This window comes from Crocodylus siamensis, chromosome 4 (genome assembly GCF_052110815.1).
Source record: "Crocodylus siamensis isolate JL-2025a chromosome 4, ASM5211081v1, whole genome shotgun sequence".
NCBI classification, from domain to species: Eukaryota; Metazoa; Chordata; order Crocodylia; family Crocodylidae; genus Crocodylus; species Crocodylus siamensis.
The window spans coordinates 101586590-101604563 of record NC_143398.1 but is presented as its reverse complement, the minus strand read 5'-3'; the positions used below and the strand labels follow the sequence as shown (position 1 = coordinate 101604563).

General features: G+C 43.0%; 1 long non-coding RNA gene across 1 annotated transcript in view; it reads left to right on the top strand.

Moving 5' to 3' along the window:
• The window catches only part of LOC149866244 (uncharacterized), a 36457-nt gene extending 21276 nt beyond the window's left edge, over nucleotides 1-15181 (top strand). The window contains exons 2-3 of the long non-coding RNA XR_016441582.1: nucleotides 11236-11528; nucleotides 14386-15181. This is a non-coding gene — a long non-coding RNA (uncharacterized LOC149866244). The remainder of the gene's footprint in view (nucleotides 1-11235; nucleotides 11529-14385) is intronic.
• Nucleotides 15182-17974: the final 2793 nt, after the last annotated feature.

Below are 17974 nucleotides of genomic sequence, written 5' to 3'. Positions count from 1 at the left end.
TGATTCTGCTTTTGCAATGGGGCCTACTCCCTGTGGTTAATGTTGCCGTAATGGAAAGGGGGATCTGGCACACGCTGGCATAACTTCAGTGGTGCTTTGCCAGTTTCCACCAGCTGAAGATTTGGCCCCTAGTATTTTATGTGGCAATAAGAAGGCAATAAGAAATAAATACTGCCAATACTCCTAATTCCCATTAGAGATTTTATTTAATCAGTTTGAATTCTCGTTTACAGATTGTATCATTTATTGGTCCTGTCCATTGACTGGATATGTCACTATAGCTGCTGAAAGCGCAAACTAATTTAATCTAGATAGCCTTAAAAAATCCAAAATTCACCTAATCCCACTACTTCCAAACATTGACCCTAGTTGTGTTCTTTATGAAACATTTTTATATTTAAAGGTACTTGCGGTGTGGTAGAGCAGACTCACTTTTCTTCTTTCCACTGATGTGTGGAAAAGGCAGCATTAAATGCAGTTGCGGATTCAGAAATGTTTATGGCAGGCTAAGTCTTCAGATTTACATGACACATGGAAATTGTGAGCTGTTAGGTATGATTTCAAAGCTTTAGGATAGTGTTTCACTTTTTTTATAAAATGCAAATTTATTCCATTTGCTATGTTATTAGGTTTAATTTGAAATGTTACACTGAGGGGGAAGGGCCTGGAATCCTCATGTGTTACAAAACTGGTGCTGCATGGGACAATAGATATATATTTGTTTATTTTTCTTCCTTAAGATTTCTTCCAGATGCTTCATGAACTGCAGTTGCTAGGTAGGCCAGTCATAAAGTAAATTTTCTCTTTCCAAAGGAGTGCAAAGGGGAAAAAGAAGTGAAGAATGGTTGAAGGTGGCTTTGGAAATAGAGGTTCAAAGTCTTCATCAACACAAGCAGAGAGATGAAAATCCCAGTACATGTGGACTAGTGTTTAGTGATCATAGTAGGATTTAGAGTTCTCCACTACAGTAAACTCTGCACCATGTGGCAGCCTCCATCTGCATCAAAACTGGAGGTACTAGCAATAGAAACAAGAGCCATGATAAAGCTCTGTGATTAGGTGTTGACGTCCACTGTGAATTGTGTGCAGTAGGAGCTACATAACAAACACTTCCCCAGTGGGTTCCAGAAATGTATAGTAAGAGACAGTCCTTGTCCCATAGAACTTCACTGTAAATAGGACATACGTGAGAGAAAGGAAGTGTCTCAATTTGGGGATGGACTAGTAAAGTAAAATGGGCAGATCTTTCCCTAAGAGCTCAACACTCCTTGGTATGATGGGCGTTGTTATATGCCAAGTTTTGTGGAAACTAGCACTTCCAGCTGGGTGCCATGAGGACTGTGCTCATCTGTAAATTTAGCCATAAGTGATTGCTCAGTGTTGCCCAGGATGTCTGCAAGAAACTGTTATTTTAAATATTTCCTAACCATGGTGTTGCCATCCTAACCTCCCCTAAACCCCAGCAGCATCCCTTGGATTTGCAGAGGGGAAGTCTACAGAGTTGAGTTATAGTGTCATTATCAGATCACTAGCCAGAAGACTTCAAGTGAGACATTGGAATTCATTTAAGATGTCAAATTAGCTTCAGCCTGGAGTCCCTGAGGAAAAATTTCAGTTAGTAGAATATAACCTGCTAGCACAGCTCACCAGCAAAGAGATTAATTTTGGCTGTAAAAGCTGTTTTCACAGTTGTAGCTTTTTATTCCATAGCATTACCCAAAATTTATAGAAATGCATAAAAAAATTCTATGGATTTCCAGTTCAGAAAGAAACTGCAAACAGCTCTGATCAACCTGGATTTCCATTGTTATGCATTACGCAGAGGAAAGGTAGTTGAGCTTTCTGGTAATTATGCCTATAAATAGGAAAACAGACATCTTCTAATCCCCTCCAATGTAATTGATCACTGCGTATCTTGGACATATGTTGTGCTAGCTTAAAAGAATGGAACAGCCAATAAAACTTGTTAGCCCATAGCAATACGCTATGCAATGGGGCATACACATGTTAGGAAGGAAATAGGGTTGGGTGTTTCTATGGAGATTAGAACGAACAGCTCTCATTTCCTACGTGGAGCTGTAATTAACAAAAGAATAAATTTAATGAGCTGTTGTTTTTCCAAGGACAGTTCCAGCTGGGGCTGTGCTTTATTTCTGTCACAGAGTTGGGTGGGTCTGAGCTGCCAAAAGACTCTATGGCAAACATGTTTTTTCTCTCTCTCTCATTCACATGCATGGAAGATACCAGCCTGGAAAGAGAAAGAGACTGAAACTAGTATTTTTCCATACGAAAGGGAGAGGGCAGTCAATGAAGGTTTCCCCATGCTACCCTGCCATGTGCCTTTACCCCTACCCAAGGAGATTACATATAAGGGCAATATTGGAATTCATTTTTCATGGTTTATTTCCTTGGTCCTCTGCCCAGACTGCCCAAAAGAGTGGGAAGGGATTCAAATGAAGCTAACAATTTGCTAATGGGGCTACCTGTTCACCAGGAAGTGGTCTGAGACCCTCAACTCCTTACAGAAAACACACCAAACACCCATTTAGTGGTAGTAGCTGTGGGTTTAGATTTGAACTGATGATCCCAGAGAAGGGAACTCTCTAAACCCTGTTGCTAATCCCCTGAGCCTTGAGAGCAGAGAGAAGAGCGCCCTTAAACATAAAGCCTTCTGCTTCCCATTTTAGCTGTGCTATGCTAAGCCCTTCCTCTGATGCTGTGTCAAGATGGAATGGGTTATGTTTTAAAATGACACATTTTTAAACAAAGCTCTCATTTTCTTCTTTTACCTCCCAGCTGCAGACTTGCAGTCCTGTTCTTCATTTTGAGCGATGATTTGGTAACAATATCCCAATAAAATCATCCTTTTCCTTTTGCTCACACCCTCTGCTAACTTTCCAGTAGATTCTCAGGACTATTTCCCTTTATGCACAGTACATACGCAACTGCAGGTTTTAGCAATGAAACATAGTCCTTCATTCTGTTTCACCCTACAGCAAGTGGAATTGCCCTGCATGTGTAACTGCAGGAAGTAGGGGGAAGGAGGAAGGCCCTCCTACCTTTTAGCTTCATAGTCTGGTGTGTAGCTCAGGGGTCAGCAACCTTTTAGGAGAGGTGAGCTGAAATAATGCAGATCAGCCCAAGGTAGGTTGGCACTTCTGATCCAGCCACTGCCACCATTGCTTCTCCCCATTGCCACATTGCCCTGTTGCCAAAATGCTGCACCCACCTGCTGGCACCTGGTCTGGGCAATCCTGGGGGGTGCATTGCAGCTGCAGAGGGAAGCACTAGGCCCTGTGCAGCAGCTCAGGAGCTGTGCAATCCAGCAGCAGCTTGTGCAGGGAGGCTCAACTGAAGAAGAAAAAAAAAGCGGCAAGGAGCCTGATCTTTTTTTTTTCTCCCCTTCCTGAAGCCTGCCTGCCTGGGCTATGTGGGGGGGCCCAGTTCTTATCTCTGCAGCTGCTGGGGGGTAGGGGCACAGTGCATTCCTCCATGGCTGTGGCACCGTCCAGGACCCCTCGGGCTGAGTGCCGGAGGGTGGGTGCTACCTGGGGGGATGCTGCTGCTGCAGAGGGAAGCAGTAGCCCTCAGCTTGCCTCCCCACCACCGTGGAAGAGGCAGGTAAGGATTGGGCCCCCACCCTTGTGTCTGTGCCATGGGGGTTTAAGTCAGTTTATAGTTCTCCTTACATTGAAATGGTGGAAACAGTGCATTTTTTAAAACCCACCATTTCAATGTAGGGAGAACTAAACCAAATTAAACCCCCACTGCATGTACCAGCACCCAGTGGCTCTGAGCCTCAGCCCTCTAGACCCAAGCATCCTGAATCTGGAAGGGGCAACCTGGGCTCTTCATGGTTCACCCCTGTAAATAGTAACCATGTAACAATATCCTCCAGAGTCAGTGATGATGACACCTGACATTCGACAAAGCGTTTGTAGTCCCAATTAGTTGGCCTGGGCTCATTTCTCTCTAGAGTAGTGGTGGCCAACTGCTTGGGCAGGTGTGCCACAAGTTAAGCCTCACTCCCTCCCCAAATGCTGCTCTGATCCCTGCCCTTCTAGAGGCATATCTGTTGGGGTTTGCACCCTTGGGCACCAGAGTGGCGGCAGAACACTGCTGCAAGAAGTATCACTGCCAAGAGCCAGGTTAATCCTTCCCTGATCCCACAACTGCTGCAGTTTTATATGGTGAGTGAGGATCCAAAGCCTTGAATTTGATGGTAGCTGCAAGGCCAGAGTAGGGGTAAACTAAGCTCTTAGCAGTGATACCTCCTCTCATCCTGCCTTCTCACAGCTGGAGACTCAAGTCCCCTGCCTCCGTTCCAGTGTCTTCTTTTACTGAGCACCTGGGGCTTGTGTGCCCATACCACTTGTGACATGTCACAGGTTGGCAACTCCTGGTTAGAGCCTCTTTAACACGGTCACCCAGACCTCTGAATCCAGAGCGTCTAGGCTTTGAGGATGTCCATGCTTGGGATCTGGATCATAGCTTTGGCCCATCTCTGCTATCCCATAGCAGTTTTTCATACAACAGCACTGGAGAATGTAAATAACTTTCGTGACTCTTTTATGAGGCTCTAAGAAGAACTCACACTACAGGGGCGATAATATTTAATAGCACCGAAGTAGGATCCTCAGGGACTGTGCAGTCTGAGGTGTCAAGGATATGTCACAGCAATGGGATTTATACAATAAGAAATTTTACAGTGCACTTGAATAATACCCTTTTAAACTCCCTCCGTTCTAGCACAATGTTTTACTTTTCAAAGCTGCAGGAACTGCATTAACAGGAACTTTAGTGGGTGGCCTGTGTGGGCCAGGGAGGACTGTTGTAGGAATCACATGATTTGATTCTTATGTCATGATGTAGCTAACCAACCTGAGTTGCCCAAGCACCACACATTTAACAGCTCTCTAAGGCCCACCTGTCCTAACATGAAGCATTAGCATTCTGCCACTTACATGTAGCTCTATGACAGATCTGTAAGCCAACCTTACATCTCCAGAGACTCGTGGCCTGATCACTGTTGCATGCCCTTTGCAAAGGGGTGAGGGGCGCACTGCAATATCAGAAAGGTGAAGTTTTACTCCCCTTTCTCCTTTGTGTTACACAGCTGGAAAGCCCTCCCAAGGGGCAGGGCTGTGGAGGATCTAGCCCTGTCTACCTGCAGGGCCATTATGTTAAGGCAGAAGTCATTCAGCCTGCGGCAGCCTGGTTTCCCTTCATCAGTCATAAAAGCAAGTTGGATTGAGGGGGGAGGCACAGAACCTCACTAGCATTCATACCAGTATGGCAATGGTCTACAGTGAAGGTTGAAGTACAGCAAAAGGCAGTGCAGTGACAACATGTTTCAGTGGTGTTAACATGGTGGTGTAATAAAGGCACCAAGTTAGAGCATTAGGAACCCCTACTTTAATCCAGGGCTGTCCAACTTGTAAGTGGACGTGGGCTGTATGCTGATTCAGACTGCACCATCTGGGGCCACATACCATATGGACAGTACCCGTGCAAGCCACAGACCCCTGGGCTGCTCACCACCCACTGCCACTGCATTGTGCTGCATGGGTATCACTACGGCATCATGCACAGGGTGCTTTTCCCCCCACCCTCAGTTCTTCATCTATGGGCTTTCCCTGTATCTCCTTCTGCACAGGTACCCTGGGCTCTGGATCTAAGAGATCCCAGCTACTGCTGCAGCTAAAGTGTTTGGGGGAGCAGCAGCCAAGTAGGAGCCCAAGGGCCACAAATATACCCTTTGGGGGCCTCATCTGCCCTACAGGCTGCCAGCTGGACAGAACTGCTTTAAACAAATTGCCCCGTGGCACGGCCCAAGATATCTGAGGGCTTTTCTACCCAACCTTGTCAGCATGGGTACATGACTGTGAGAGAAGAATGCCAGCTGAAGAAAGTCTGGTGCGGAGCTGAGAAACTTTCTCTGGCAGTCTGAGTGTTCCCCATTTCTTAAGCAAGCAGGACTCTGTGCATTCTTGTAAACTAAAAGAGTCAAATCAAAATACCTGACTCTGTCACTGATTTTTCCTCCTCACCAGAACACCCTGCAGGATCCCAAATATTGGGTAGCAGCTTGCATCAAGAAATGTAATGTGTGACAGGTCTCAGTCATACACCCATGGCATGCTGGTGGAAAGGTACAACTGTGTTGCTGCAGCTGAGCTCAGTGGACACTCTGGTGACGGGCTCCTGCAAGGGAGCTCAGTTCCTTTTCATGTGCATCCTGAAAGGGCTCAGGGGGTGCATCTACACAAGATGCTAACAGCGTAGTAGCCTAATTCTACTGTGCAGTAGCACCTGGGGGAAACGCCATGCTAATATGCTACTGCATGGTAGTATTCGACTACTGCCTAGTTAGCATCACTAAGAAGCTGTGCACCAGCACTACTGCGCAGAAGCATTAGTTACTGCACATTGATTTAGTACTTTGTTACGCAAGTGTAGCCCAGGTAACTCGAGTATATACTCCTCTTCTCTAATTGAAGGGGATTGTTAGCTGGCAGGTGTGGGGACTTAACTATATACACATTTATTTACATTAACTTATCACAAGGGAAAGGAACATGGATATAAACATATGTACAATGTATATATATATATATTTATAAGATATCTAAACCAGTAAGATAAACAATACCCTCTGTGTAAATGACATAAAACCTTATACCAGTGCTCCAGATACAGGTAAGTCACTGATCTGAAACAGATAAATCCCAAAGATAAACTTAATCCCAAGGGGAAACTGCAATGCCCTTGGGCTTTTCCCAAGCCCTACAAGGAAGCTGGTAACTTTAGGGGGGTCCTCCCAATGGCACCTCCACTTTCAGGAGCCCTTATTTAACTAGGGGGGGACTGCCCCCCCCGTGGGAATCCTCTTTTCCCTGCAACTCACGGCTCCCAGGCCTGGGGGGTGGTCCTCGTCCTCTGCGCCAGGCTGCTCTCTCACCTGCAGTGAGCTTCGAGGATGTCACTGTCCCCTGGAACAGGGCTCCGCTATGCAGGGCTTCTGGGGCCTCTGGCTCAGCCCTATCAGCTGGCTCAGTAGCCCAAGCACTGTCTGGTTCCCTGGACTCAACCTTTTGCTACAGCTGGGAGGCCTGGGCTGCCTTGTGCAGCACCAGGCTCGGTTCGCTCCTGGACCCTCCATGCAGCGTCTCCTGCACCAAGCTCCCAGCCACGTTCCAGGGATTGAGGACTTGAGCCGCCCAAGCGCTCCAAAGGTCCTACTCATGCCTGTGCACCGTGTATCTGGCCACACACCAGAGGTTGCAGACCTGAGCCGCCTCATGCAGCTCCCAAGGTCTGGATGCTGTGTGCCGTGCTGTACACCGGGAGCCTAGCTGCTGGAGCCATCTGCCATTCCCTGCTGATGGAAGTCTTCAGGGGCACTTCTGAGCTACAGTTTCGCCCTGCTGAGCAGCTTTCCTCAGCTCTTCTAAGCCCCACTCTTCTCTCTCCTGGATGTGTTCCCCTTGTGCTGGGCATGCAGCTCCTTTTATACTCTCCAGGGCTCCGCCCCTGAAGTCTTCTGGACCTGAGTGTTGCAGTCTTCAACCGGGTCTGGGGAGGGTGGGGGAACTCCTCTCCAATTTCTCTTGCTGCCTCCTGATTGGTGGATGGGCATCACCAATCAAAACAGCAAGATTTCAAGCCTGGGACTCAACCCAAGCTCCAAAAGGCAAGCCTGCTACACTAGTACTAAACAATGCACAGTAACTATAGCGTATTAATGAATGTGTAGATACACTGAGGGTGGTGTGGCAGGCAGTGCTCAGCCCAAGGTCCTTAGTGCTTACTGGTAATAACAGTTATAAGAATGAGATTATGTACTCTTGAACACCCCAGTAAGTGTACAGTGGTACCCCACAGGCAGTCTGGTAGAACAGATGCAACAGTGGCCACCAACACAAGGGCAAACAGAAAGTTCTCAGATAAGCACTGAACATAACCTAAAATTGACTAATAAAGCTAAACTTTAAAGAACTTGTCCCTAAAAACAACATCAATTCTATGTCTTAGTCAAAACAAACTAACCAAATATGTTCAGAATCCTTCTTCAGTATCGCTGAGCTCTCCTGCATTAGGCTGGATGTGATAATAACACAGTAGATTATTCATGTAAATAGTAGGGCTGTGCAAAGCTTCGGTCCCTGATTTGATCTGATGTAGATTCGGCCTGATTCGGTGGCCGAATCTCCAAATCCGAATCAAATCAGGAGACCCTTTAATTTCTCCGAATCAAATCAAAACCCGATTAGCATAATGCTGCATGACCCCAAACTCTTTTTGGCCATAAAGTCATCAGATTTCACAAGCTAATCTTAGGCCTGGGGAGTAATTTTGTAGCAGAATTGAGGAGATGATAGTTATCCAATTGATGGCTCACATTCCCCTGAGTTCTTTCAAGAGTAATTATTTTAGCAACAGGCTGCTGGGGAGAGCTAACACATTGCTTTGCTACCAAAGGTACCATCATTCTGGACTTGCCTAATTGCAACCAATAATCAATTCCTTGTCATCCTTCTGTGTCTCCAGCTGCAACTGGGAGGGTAAATAAAAAAGCAGTCACTGAGATTCAAAGCACTTTGTGCAATCTGGTGTGGGCATTTAGATGTTTATTTTAAAAAGCTATTATCAACCAGCTGCTCATAAACTCTGTTATGCATTGCAGGATTTTTTATACTATGTAATTGCCTTGCCTCTCTAAATGCATATTCCACTGGTTTGAATTAGCTGCTAGCTCTTACTGATTATGGCCATCATTCATCTAGACCAATTCAAATAAGAGATGACTAATGGTAGTGATGTCACCCATTTAAGAACAGACCCTGTGGGGTGGAGAAATGCTGTCCTCAAGACAAGGCTAAGCTTGTCTTTTGTCTGTCTCCCTGGTGTCTTACCAAGTATGTAGTGTGTGCAAAAAAAGACTTCTCCTCATCTTGCAAGTAACATTTATGGCAGTTGCAGTGTCATTTGGTACTTTAATTGCCATTTACACCTAGCTTAGCCCCTGTGAATACTTTAAGTGGAATGGATTTACCGTTTAACTCAATAAATTTATAGAGAACATTCTTTATATCTGCTACGTCTGTGGACATCTCCCTCTTAACATCTGTGACCTATTATGTGATGTTTCTTCTGGCTCTCTAGTAAACAGAAACCATATGATAGTTCAGTGTCAGTGCATCCTCAGACCTACCTAATACTGGCCTGGATGTTAAGACTGGAGAACTACTGAACAGTGAAGCTAAATAAAACATTGATGTAACTTGTATATAGAAGAATTTTGAGACCATTTAAACAATGACAGACAAAACCAACTTGTTTTCTTTGAAAGACAATATGTGTTGCTAAGGCAATGGAAATCTGCAAGAAATGTTGGCAAAACTTGCAAGGATTTCAACCTAAAGCTTCTAAATCTGCAGGTGGGAGAGAGAAAGCGTTCCAAACTTGGTTGGTTATCTCAAAAGGATTTTTATTTTTTTGGTCTCTTTTCTTAATTCTTTGGTCACACTCTTACAGTTTGAATGCCAGATAACTTGGTATGATCAGAAGCAAGTGTTTGCCAAAATAGGCATTTCCTTATGAAGCAGAAGAACAAGTAGATGTTGCAACCTTGATGGCATCAGTGTCCAATGTAATAATGCTAGTGCATGTGTGGAACATGCTCACACTGTGAAAAATAATACACAAGTTAGAAAAATTACTTCCAGAAAGACTGCCTGGCACCTCCTGGCTCACGTTTTTCTTTCATTGAACTTAAAAGTTCAATAAGAACATCAGTTGTCATTAGTAGGGACCTACCTAATTCATGGAGGCTGTGTTCAGATTGCGTGGTCCTGGTGGGGCATCAGGTGTTATTTTTGTTGCAGAATATGGCAGGCTCCCCAACATGGCTCTGACTGGCTGAGGGGCCCTGGATGTCCTGCCCCTCTGCAGAGATTGACAGGTGGCGTGGGAGGGCCCACTGCACTCCACCATGAAAAGCTAACTCCCCACCCCCGTCCTTTAGGACATCAGGCCTCTATTTGCAGCTTTCTTCCCCCCTTGCCCCCAACCCCCCCCCCATTTTCCTGCTTTTATGCAGTCCCTGTGTTTTTTCATGGGGACCTACCAAACTTGTGGTTTCTGCAAAAATTGTAAAATCGTGAATGTGGTAGGTCACTAGTCATTACACACTACCCATGCAGTAATTTGTAGCATGGCCACCACTCAAATCTTCAAACTTGCCATCTGCAAGTAGTTACCAGTCCTCCAGTATCTTCAGTGGGTGAAATTCACTGCTGTTCTTAGTCAACATAAGGCTTATCCATCACTTAGGCCTGATTTCTACCCTATGGTGCCTATAATCAGGGTAGGAATTAGGTTAATTTTTTTGCAATAGAAACATTTTAAACTGATGAATGCTGATCAGATTGAAAAGGTCACTGTACCATTCCAAAAGCATTAGTGAAGAAGTACATTTTTAAGCAGTCTTAATAATAAATATTTTTGGGGGAGAGTTGTGGGTGAACTGTCATACCAGGTTGTAGGCAGCCAGGTCACAGGTCATTCAAGGAATAAGGACCCAGCCTGGGTCAGGAAGAGTGAACAGAATCCAGGTACAGGCCAGGTCAGGAAGCCAGGAGGTCAGTCCAAGAACTGGGTCTGGGAACCAATCAAGTCAGGAACCAGAGGATCAGGCAGAGCATGGAGTCATAGGGTGAGCTAGATCAAGTAGCCAAGAGATCAAGCAGAGATGAGAAATAGAACACAAGCCAGCAGGAACAGCACGGTAGTCTGGGAACAGGTTAAGCCTTGTTACCCGGACACTTCCTGTTTCTGTGCAGGGGTTCAAATAGAGGGGAATGGAGGATCAGCTGACCCCAACTGACCACTTTAGTGGCAGGGAGCGGGGGGGGGGGGCAAGGCCTTGGTGGAGGGTCTAGCCAGCCTTGGCCAGCACTAACAAGTGCTCTTATCAGAAAACAGCTCTATCACATAAATCATAACAAACAGGCAGCTACACAACATTGTAATAAAAACGTAGATGACTTTTTCTAAACCATTTGGTATTTTGTGGAATACAGCATGTTCTGCACAATGATTACAGAGTCGAAGGGACTCCCCAGTCCACCCACTCTTCAGGATTGGAATTTTAATGGCTCTGATCTTTCATCAGATATTGTGGTGTTTATTTTACCTCTTTGCTTCCTTTGCAACCATTGTGTCTGCATACAGGTTTGCCATATCAGCTGATGACAGTCAAGCCTTTCAGAAGACTTGCCAAGACACTTGAATCATCCATTATCCAAGTCGGCATGAGATAAGTTTATCAGCAGCAAGATTTCTGGAAAGGAAATGGCATGTTTGTATGAGTTTTGCACAGAGCTGATGGTGCAAACAAGACTAAATGACGGAGAGATTCTGTTTACAAGGAGAAAACATTCACTTACTTGTGCTTGTATCAAGCCTAGTCTAAGGGACTTCACCAGGAACCAGGTGCCCTTCTGTGGATATGTCAAATGAGAAATGTGAGGAATACTTAAATGTGCTTTGTTTTTGTTTTAAAGTTCTTAAATTTACAGATTTCATGGCTAGAATGACCACTTTAGTCATCTAGTTTGACCATCCACTTTGCCTGATTCAGGTCATCAAGATAAAGAGAGCTGTAATAATGAGAATTTATTTTTATTTTTACAAGCACTGCCTGATATTTGATCAGGGAACATACAGTCCAAGTTCTAAACTATGTTAAATACTCTCTCTTACAGCAACTGATATTGAAATAGTATTCCTTTTTCATAAATAATGTAGAATAGATGCTTCCTGTAATTAAGATGATAAATGTTTGGTTTGTTCTCCCCCCCGCCCCATCAGAAATTATGCTCTAAGATCTCATAAAAAAGGAGAGAATAGTAGCCCAGTCCCAAGTCACGCATAGTGCCAACAGGGATTTCCTAAACTTCCCTGCCTGTCCCACTCGATCCTGATCCTGCAGTACCCTGTTACTGCAATCCAGAAGGTCTCATTGAGTAGAAACTGCCAGTTCTGCCAAGTTGCTTCAGCAGTTTTGGGTAGCAGGGTCCAGGAAAACCAAACCTACTTGCAGTTGTGAACTAAAATAGGACTTGAATGGAGGACACAACATGATAATCTAATTCAGTATATCCACTGGTTCTGTATGAAATAAACCTTGAATTAAATATGCTGCGAGTCTAGTATTGCTCAGATGGGTTCTTATTAGGAATGGAATCAAGTCCCATATCTTTGCAAGCGGGAGAAACTATGAATATAGTTATAAGGATCTTAAGAGCTGTGCTGACTTCATTTCCCAAGTTTTGCACAGTTTAAATTTCTCCTAAAATCCAGTTTGTTTCCAAAAACCTTGCCCACGTGCTCTTTGTCACAACATCTCACCCAGGAGAATGAAACCTCCAGTGGTATTATATGCAGATTCCAGGGTACTTGTTTATCATGGAGGCATCATTCCCTTACCATTCACCATGGAGATTTGAAAGATTCATGGTCTGGGGTATGAAAACCTTAAAACTGGGACTTCCCTAATTTCTCTCCCTGCACCATACTCCTACAGCTTCAGTAGTCAAAGGTGCTAGAGATGGAGAAAGGAGCTGGAGGTATAATTCATTCTTTGTGACAGGCCCTTCCGGCCCTTTACTTTGGAACCAGGTTCCACCTTTGGTCCAATACACAGTTAACCTTTAGGGTAGGTACAGGCCCGTGTATTTGCCTGAGCCTGGGAAGAAGGCTGGGTTTGCTGGAGACAACTGTTTTTGGGACATGGGACATCTGGCAGAGAAAATGCCACCTAGGGAATAGTATTAAGGAGTACAGTTAACTGTAGATTTTTTGAATAGTTTGATGTTGACTTTCATTTTGTTATCCTGTGATTTTTTTTCACAAGTGATTCCAAAGGCGCCCAGTATAGGAGATGGAGTCCTAATAGGAATAGAGTTCTAAGAGGATCTTCTGGAAGCATTCAATATTCATAGGCTAGCCCGAGAGTTTGTGTTCAGTTTCATTTTGGATGTTATAGTCCAAGGGTGTGTAGAGCACAGGGATATATTGAGTCCTCTCTCAAGAGTGTTAGGGGACCTAGGTTCTTAAGAATGTGAGGGCTCTGAGGACTTCAACTAAACCCAGCTACCTTGAAATAAAGCTTGTCTTGAATAAATCCACACCCCTATTAGGTTTGGATTAAACCCAAACTTGATTTGAATTACATTTGGTTTAAGACACATACAGTTCTCGTTATCCCTGGGTCAAACAATGTGTTGCAGCAACCTACTAAAATCTTGCAACCCTAAATGTCTCATATAAATCAAGCAGAGAACCTTTTTCCTCTAGAGAAGTTAAATAAAGTTCCACACATTTCTTCACAGATCCTAACTAACTTCAGCCTGTTTGGTTGCCTCACACACAAAAATAAAAGTAAGATTAGGAGACAAGCAGGAAGGAGGGAAATAATCTTCTGTCTTCTAAATGTGTCAGTAGATTAAATAAAAATAACTACAGTGTTTTTAACTTCATTGTGGGTCATGGTCATGTTGATTTAAAGTTAGACCTTTTGAAGGTTTCTATTGGCAAGCTTTCGTAGAAAATTTCTGTGGAGCTTAATAGGGTTAAAACACTGAAGTGCTATTTAACAGAGATTGACAGAAATTTTTTTTAAAAACATAATTGAGATTTTAAAAGCCAGATAAGAGATCTGACCTGTGCATAGCAACCCTTGAAGTGAATAGAACTCACATTGTTAAAACCTCTAAAAGAAGATTCTCAAAGGCAAAAATGGGATTTGACACCAAAGTTGCATTTACTTTCAATGGGAGGAAAGCTCCTTGATGCTCTTTGTACATATCAAAAGTTAATTGCATTGAGGCTAGGCTTTTCAAAGGAGCCTAAGGAAGTTAAAGTATTAAACTTCCAAGAGCAACAAATTCTGATTATACCTGGCTGTGCCTACTTGAGCAGTGGGCTGCACAGTAACCAGTGTTACTGTGTAGTACCGTCACCACATGGTTTTTTTCCAGATGCTACTGCACAGTAGTGTTGCAGCACGGTTAGTGCCCAGCAGTGCTATTGCGCTGTAGTGTCTCGTGTAGATGCGCCCCTGAGATATAATTCTCTGACAGATTCTACAGGAGGATTTAAAGTTCTCCTTTAAGCTCTAGAGAACACGTCCATGAGCAGTATAAGGTTAAGATATATCATCATGGGGCACATGATTCACCTAAGGTTAATGGCCTACAATTATGTATAATCACTTCTAGTGCAGCACATGTATTTAATGTGTATCATGAAATCAGTGAGTGTATTCAAAATTGCTGTTACTTCCCAATGATTTATGATGTATGTTTTTGACATCTTCAGGTATGTAATCATTTGCCTAGTGTTGCTAAGCAAAACAAAGAGAGGCAAATGGATGCAGTAATAATACATTTGAGGAAAGGGTCATATTTCTGCACGGATAATGCCTGATAGAAGTTAAGTGATACAGCATTAAAGAACCTTCAAGACAGACAGCATGTCAGAAGAGAAATCAGGTTAGTATAGAATCAAAGACACTGAAACAGTCTTTCCTGATTCTTTTTCTATAGTAAATCATGCACTGACTCTGGAAGATGGATTCTGTTAATTTAAGTACTTTTCCAGGGTGCATTTTATATTGCAGACTGGAAGTTTTTAACGATATGCTATTTATGACTTTCCATAACCCTGCAAAATTGGTTTTCTTTAATAGAAGAAAACCCACTTCAGACACAGCGCATGCAGTAAATGGACCAAATTCTGGTCTCAGTTACAACCAGGCAACCCTGACTCTCCCATTCACAGCCTGTGCAATAACTGAATTCAGTAGAGATCGTGGATTAAAGATGTAGGGTTCCAAATTCCATCCTGAGGTGCATGTGTGTGGCTACAACTGAAATCAATGGAAGTCTATATATGCATCCAAGGGCAGACTTTGGCTCATGATTTTTATTGTTCTCCCACAGGACAAAATTGATTCCAGTGTTACATTTCTCAAAGATATCCCTACAGCGTGCATCAAACTGTTGGCCAGAATCCTCTGTTCTGGAGGGTGGCTTTGAGGAATATGTTTGTTCTGGTTAGTTTGGGCCCATTTTAATCATTCTCAGGCTTCTTTTAAGTTTCTTTTTTTAAAAAAACTATTTTTCTTATGATAGATTTAAATAAAGCTTGTCTTAATTTCCAAAGCAGATGAATTGTTGAAGTCTTTCATACCTACTGCATTCTTTAAACAGTTCCAACTAATTTATATGGTAATGATAACATGGACCAGATTCACCTGCAGATGACATGCAGCCTCATTAGGTCCAACAGATTAATGAGAATTTACATTAACTAAGAATCAAACACTGGGCCTGTAAAATCATGCCAAGGATCTTACATGAAGGCCAGTAGATAGAGAGTTAATAATGCCCTGCCCCTCATTCTGTTTTAGTGAGGCTGCAGCAATCAAGCAAAGCTGGTAGCTGACAAGAAAACTAATGAGAGCCCTTCAGGTGCACTGAGTTAAATCAACAACCCCCTTTAAATTAGCTCCTTTAAAAGAAAAAGGGATCCACCTTCTGATGAGATGCATTTTGCTATGTAGGAGCTAAGGTTGTAGATACAAGCTGTTCTTGGCTTTCTAAGGGTTTATATAAAAACTTGTATTTAGGGCTACTTTAAATTAGAAGGTAAAAGCTTAAGGGGAAATATCAGTTGGAGAAGGATTTTATTTTAAGTCATAGGGTTAAGTAAGCACAGGTCATTTGATCTCCTGTATTGAGGTTTCTGAATAAGTTCTGAGCCAGTGGCCTGGTTCTGGGGTCTGTCTTCTAGCTTTAGCTGGGGATGGAATTCAAGCACAAATTGAGAATTGAAGGAAATCTTAGGAAGAAATGCTGTTCTTGTACACATTCCTTTATCTTGGTGATCCAAAATAGCATGAGTACATGGCCTCTGACTTGAGATCTGCAAAAACAAAAAACCCCCAAACCCCCCACAAACTCCCTCCCTCCTGCTGTGTTATGCAGCTGATGTTTTTTGCAGAACACCAGAAGCAGAAACATGGTGTGGAACTGAAGAGTAGAGGCATAGTATGATAATCATGAGGGTCTTTGTGGTGAGGGAAGAGGGGGCAGAAGCAGTAAGGAGAAAAAAATGGGGTTCCCTTTTTCCACTACCAGTTTCCTATTGAGCATGTACTTTGGTTTGGTTGTCAATGCACCAGATTTCTGGAAAATTATACACAAAGCTATTGTTTCTGAGTGCTTTACATTAAGATAATCATGGATTGGGTGATCATCACTTGGGTGAGGCATAGCAATGGCTTCCATAATGTGCTGAATCAGTCAAGTTTTAAGTTTGTAAAATTTCCCCACAATTCTTTTTTTTTTTTTTTTTTTTTTTTTTTTTAGCTGAATGCTAGTAAATATATTCAAAGCCAAGTCCATTAAATGTATGGGTTTTTTTCTTTAAACTAGAGCAAGAACTTCTTACCTAATCTAAAGAAACAAGATCAAAGGTGGGAATCTAGAGGACCTTCATTACATTTACTGTATTTTCTCTACTAGTTGCTGCTAATACAGATTAATCTGAGTATATTTGATTTTACAGGATTACTTCACTAAATCACAAAACACCCCCATCATCAATTGCCAATTGGCACCTGCTAATGGCTCAAGTAACTAGCTCAGTAATAAAACCAAGATTAAAAATCCTGTTCTAGTTCACATTAGTCTTCTACTTCTCCTGTCTGGGTCTCTCTCAGCCCCATTTCTGAAATGTGGATAAAGGCATTTCTCTGATTCCATTTCAATAGTTTCATTAAAGTAAGGCTTAAATTTTGATATACATTCTGGCATAAGACTTTTAGATTCACATCAGATTTATATTTTGCTGTATTATTTGTATAGTAGGGTGTAGGATAATACCCATAAATTCACAGTTTTCCTAGGGTAACTTTCTCTGTTAGAGATGCAGAACTGTAATCCATGTACACTAGAATATGTGATTTCCCAGGTGCTCATGCATATGTAATGCCTTTTCCTCAAACCTACAAGCAGAGAAATTCCATGCTTACACACGCAACAGTTGTTTCTCCTCCTCTAGCTGCTGTTCCATCTCTTATACTCACTGTTCACTAGAAGCAAAAATATTGACACAGAGATTCATTTATGTAGAATAATCAAATACACATCTGTGTAGCCTGGTTCCCTTCAGGATGGTCATGGCCTCTAGTGCTTATGACGAATGCAACATGGAATTTTTTTTTTATTCATTATGTCCTAGTCCTCTGTTCTCTATCTGGGGTAATGGGTGTAATTCTCTTAAAACAGGGGTCACAATATCCTGATTCCATCTACAACTGAGTCAGGCCAGGTCAGGCCTTCTGTATCTGTGACTGGCAAAGTGTGCCTATGTAGAGGATATTTATTGGATCACTTCTATCTTGTGAAGATAGGTGTGATTCACTACTGAGATTAATGCTGAGACACTAAGAAGGATGCCACTCTTAGAAATAGCCATTAGAGTACCTGCCTGAGACAGTTTAGGGTCTCTGGAATCCCAGGCTAAGAATGATTTAAGTTTTGTCAAAAAAAACCCCCACCTACCATGTTGCCAAACCAGAGTGTACTATCCTTGCCCCAGCAGTCTAGTTGTCCTCATCCTTGTTCCCTTTGGGGCATTCTGCCATTTTAAGTAATGCTTACTTCAGATCAAATCAAATGATTCTTATGTGTCCTTGCATTTGCTTCTTATACCTCTGTAAGTCACCTGGGGTGAGCCAATATAGGTTGAAATCTGAGCCTTTGCTTTAAAAAATAAAGCTAAAATGAAAAGAGCTGGAGAAGGGCACCAAAGAACCTTGCATTGATTCCTCAAGGAAGCTATATATTTAGTTTAGTAAAGACAACATATCAGGCTGCAAAGACATGGCTCGCTACAGGAG